Consider the following 5,137-nt stretch of genomic DNA (forward strand, 5'->3'; position numbering starts at 1 on the left):
GAATCACTTTTGCATGAGGTGGGACTATATGTAAAGGACCTCAGGTTTGTATAGTTAGGAAAAATGCAATTTTGGACAAATTGTCATTTGTTCCGGTACGATATACAAAAAACCTTTCGGTCCTTTTCACAATAGAAAGACTCACTTCTTGGTGGGAGGAATCTGAGTCTTTTGAGAACAGACTGGTGTTCGCCCAACCTTGGATTGCCTCCCTGGTCGTAAGAGCGAGGGAGGTATCCTAGCCTCTCCCCAATTGATCGGGGTATGTACCGCAGGATCAATGGTCAGACCTCTGGACCCAAGTAATAAGAGAGAGGCAAGCGTATCTCTTAAAACTAGCAAGCAAGAATTTGTTCCGGTTGTAAGAGGCAACATAAAGTTATGAGTTTGTCTCTTGTTAGCTTCCACTTCCCCCCCTTGTTGGGGGAAGTGGTGGATATTCACTCCTATCCCTACTGAAAGGGATAGGAATGGGGGGCTCGGTCGAGTAGTTCTTACCTGCAATCTCCATCCTTTCCAGCAGGGTGACGACCATGGTCCTCTGCCCACAGGTAGAGGGGAGAAAAAGATGGGGAAGAGGAGCAAGTCACACTCTCATTCACTCATCCATTCTACAGTCACACCAGGAATCGATGCTGTTCTGCCTGCTAGGGGCTGGGTTAGCTCCACAACGTGTTGAGCAGCCACCACGGGTCCCAAGGAAAAAGTATCCAAGGACCTGTGGGCAATATCGCGAAGGTAGAAGGAGGTAAAGGTGGTCTGGTTGGCCCAGACCCCTGCCTTCAGGACCTACGCCACGGAGAAGTTCTTGCGGAACGCAAGGGAAGGACCAATGCTCCTGACTTCATGGGCTCTCGGATGGAGCGTACGGATGTCGTCACTACCATCAGCCTCGTACGCCCTCCTGATCACCTCACGCAGCCAGAAAGAAAGCATGTTCTTGGATACTTCTTTCTTGGTCACCCCGGTGCTAACGAAGAGGCGTCGACACTCAGGCCTGAGATGTCGAGTTTTCTTCAGATAGCGTTGTAGCGCCCTCACAGGACATAGCAGCATCTCACCCGAATCATTGTTGGTGAAGTCCAATAGGGAAGGGATTGTGAAAGACTCGAACCTGTCGTCAGGGATCGACAGATTCTGAGTCTTAGCTACGAAGTTCGGGACGAAATCGAGCGTCACAGATCCCCATCCCCTGGAATGTTTAACGTTGAAGGACAGACCACGAAGTTCCCCTACTCTCTTCGCCAATGCCAGGGCCAGCAAGAAGAGGGTCTTGAGGGTCAGATCCCTGTCTGACGACTCTCGGAGTGGCTCGAAGGGTCTTCGAGTCAAACTCCTAAGGACAAGAAGTCGGTTGGAAGTCGGTGTTTACGATTGTTGTGATGAAAGTGCCCCAGCGTCTATGGGTACAAGTGGTGTGCGGATTTAGCACAGGAAATGGGAAGTTTGTTGACAGAAGCGACTCCGCAAACATCGGGATGGCGTCAATCTTCGAAACATTTTAGGCTAGTGGTAAGTAAAAATTTTGACAGCATCATGGGGGTAGTGTGCACTTTGTTTGGTCACAATTTTCATTACCCTCTGGTTAATCTTAAAATATGGCCTTAATTTCTAACTTTGGAGAAAATACTTAGGTACTACTTCGAAAGGAGAGTAGAGGTCTCGAACTGTTCCTCTCACCACCAACAACTCATGACTGATGACCATCTCCGGTGTCAGGACGTGTTAAAGTACTTTATCGAAGGGTAGCCACAAACGCGGTAGTCAGTAGGTAGGTTGGCCAGTCCAGTCGGTTGTTTACCCTAAATATACTAGGTAGGTAGCTAGGCTACTAGACTACCTAGTACTTACCTATCAGCATGTACGAGAAAACGGAGGACCTATTGTATACTTGTTAGAGTATTGTATTTTTACAGAAACTACCACTATTATTACTACCAACCTAGTAGGAATGATCACCTAGAGTAGACAACGACCAAGCCTGGGCTTTAAGATTGGGTCAACCCCATCCTATGATCGACTGACGTTTAAGTAAGTAATATCCTCTGTCAAGTGGATATTCATAAAATACCTGATACCACAATAGTTTCAAACACACAATCTATCTTTAAAAACTTACGTTTCAATTATTTTAATAAGGCTCAATTAATTGTCGGGCAATTGTAAGTTACAAACGATATCCGAACCCGCAACCTAAGCAGCTGTGCTTGTAAACAAAACTGATTCTGGAGGAGTAAAGTACGGAGAAAAATTTCATCTTTTCCAGAAGACGAATGATAAGAAAAGTTGAAATGATGTAAGACATAAATCTTGTCGTAAAATTATAACTTTAATGGTTTTATTAAATTATTGCGCTTGAATGATTCAGGTGGTGCTCACTCTCCTCCGACATTCTTAATTTTCTTCGAAGGCAGGTGCGCATATTTCGGGGGTGTGGTTATTGATTGCGCCTTCTATGACTGCTTAACATTAACTAAAATGTAAAGCTTTTTTATGCATGTTTCGACGCGAGCGTCACAAGAACGCCCATTAAAAAATTATTACGCTATCGGCTATTCCCAATTTCTCGTGCAGTATTTAGAAGAAGTTAGTCGCAGGTGAACAAAGACATAGGGTGCACTCATGGTGCACTGCTTTGTCAAATATTAGTCGGCATTGCTGTACGGTAATACTATTAGAATAAATAACCAGATTGAATTATGCTTTCAGTGTTCAACATATCTCTCTCTCTCTCTCTCTCTCTCTCTCTCTCTCTCTCTCTCTCTCTCTCTTTCTTTTATCTCTCTCTCTCTCTCTCTCTATCTCTCTCTCTCTCTTTCTCTCTCTCTCTCTCCGCTCTCTCCTCTCTTTCTCTCTCTCTTTCTTCCTCCTTTCTCGGAAATGGGCGTTAATAATAGCAATTGCAACAACAACGTATTTCAAATATATGTCAAATTCATACTTCATACATGATAGCCACAGCCTAGTTGTCTATGATATGTTTTGTTTAAAAACAAAGTATTTTTCATACGAAAAAAATTTATTGGCACCATAGAAATGTGTCAGAACTGGAAATTGTTGTTTTTGAGATCGTGCCTAATATACATCCTCGCGAATACTGATAATATCCCTTGGAAAGCTGGAACCAAAAATCTGAACCAACAAATTCCGGCATTTCACCTTGTTAAGAAACGAAACCTGCGCACTAAAAGATGCTTCGTCTTTAAAGACTGTCACAAACCCGCGAGCAAGAATGAAACTGGTTCTTAGTGATAAACACAGGTTTGCATCAGTAAAAAGTAGCCTCTAAATGAAGACTACAGCTGATAATACAAATGCCGTGGGATATATGAGCTTGGTAAGACCCATTCTTAAACCTTCTTAAAAAGTAACTGGAGAACACGTATTGGGTGCAATCCGTGTATTGTGGTGCAGATGTGCTTTATTTGTTATTTAGCCCAGCGAAATCTGCAGGTAGGTAATAGTTGCGGAGGTGGTTCGGTGTAGTAACTGAACTCTGCCCGGGATTATCAGAGCTCTAACGTGGAGTTGCGTTCAGCCGAACATATTCCGTCTTAAATATTTTGGTTCTTCTACGCTGATGAATGATGGAATTTCAGCAACTGTGGCTTTTCTAGATTGAAGTGGGATGTTTAACGGGTTGTAACAGTTTACCATAACAACATTACATTTTCTATTACATTACTACATATTTGACGTTTTTTATTATGTCGGTGGCATAACTATAAACAGATAGGGGAGTTCTACTGTAAACATGTAAGACTGATAAAATTTTCTACTTTGTATCATTTTAGATATTTTAATCTGTTATTTAAATGCTTTGTGGAGTAAATTAATACTTGTTACCCCTTAACTTTTATAATTTGTGTTCTGGCTGTAAGATGTGGCATAGCCTAGTAGTAAAACCCTTTTCACTAATTCGTACATGTGGGGAACATCAAGACTAATCAATCAAGTCTAACAAATGTGAGGAATTCCTCTCACAACGATTTTATTTTCCAATGTTTTTGTGTATTCACTTGCTTCCGTGCCATCTGTCTCTTATTATAGTTATTAGTGTCTGTCTCATAAGAAAATATTGATTGATTTTCACTGCGTCTTGCCGTCTGTCAGGTAATCGACAGACAGGAACTATGTTACTGTATTTGTATTCATGTGAAACCCAAATATATTTGCCTGCCAATATATTTTGTAAAATATGTGTACGTCTATATTGCATGGCATAATAAGGGTAAAAGAACCACATCTACTCGAGAATGACACTCTAAATTCATTTTATCTGATTTTGCTATGTTCTAGTACGTAGTATCTGTGGTGCGATTAGCACCGAAAAGATGGTTTTACACAAAGACGAAGTTTTTTTTTTTTACATAAACGTCAGAAAACGTTTTAGTATAGCAGTATAGTTACTGTTTTAGTTATGACAATTAATTTGTTCTTATATATGTGAAATCGCTCTTGGTTAGTGTATTGCACATATCAGGTATGGTAAGACTTGAAGGTGTTATTGGGTCTTGTTTGTACCTATCGCCAGAGAAGCCATTAGGAGAGGTCAAAAGATCGGGAGGGGAAAGGAAGGGTAGTAGCTTCGCCTCTCTGATCGTTCCTTTGCTTGACACACAACACCAATTAATTAACTATATTTAATAAATATGTTGAAGTTGAACTTGAACACTATTATATTTGGAATTTATTTCTGACAACGAACTTGGTAAAGTTTTTTATGTTCATGAAAACCTTGTAAGTCAGTTCTGCATTAGTGGTAATTGTATAACTTGTCTCTTTTCCCTAGCAAAACCCGAATGCAGGACGGAACGAACAGCTTCTTGGCTCAACTTTTGAGGTGACCTGTTATCTAGTGTTGTGTAGTGATGTGTGTATGGATTTGGAAAGGGCGATTGACCTGATTCTTTGAATTTTGTCGTAATTTGTTTCATTTGAGTGCCATTTAATTATAATTCCCATTGAGTGATTAATGTCATATGTCACTTATGTTATTACTCTTTGATATGTTTAGCTTTTAGTTATTAAATTAATTTCAACTGTACATTTATCAAATGCGTTTCAATATCCCTCGATTTTATTTCATTTTTCCCATGTTTCAGTTTTGTGGATGGTGAATATAAATTGATCTGAT

This window comes from Macrobrachium nipponense, chromosome 3 (assembly GCF_015104395.2).
Source record: "Macrobrachium nipponense isolate FS-2020 chromosome 3, ASM1510439v2, whole genome shotgun sequence".
In the NCBI taxonomy this organism is placed as follows: domain Eukaryota; kingdom Metazoa; phylum Arthropoda; class Malacostraca; order Decapoda; family Palaemonidae; genus Macrobrachium; species Macrobrachium nipponense.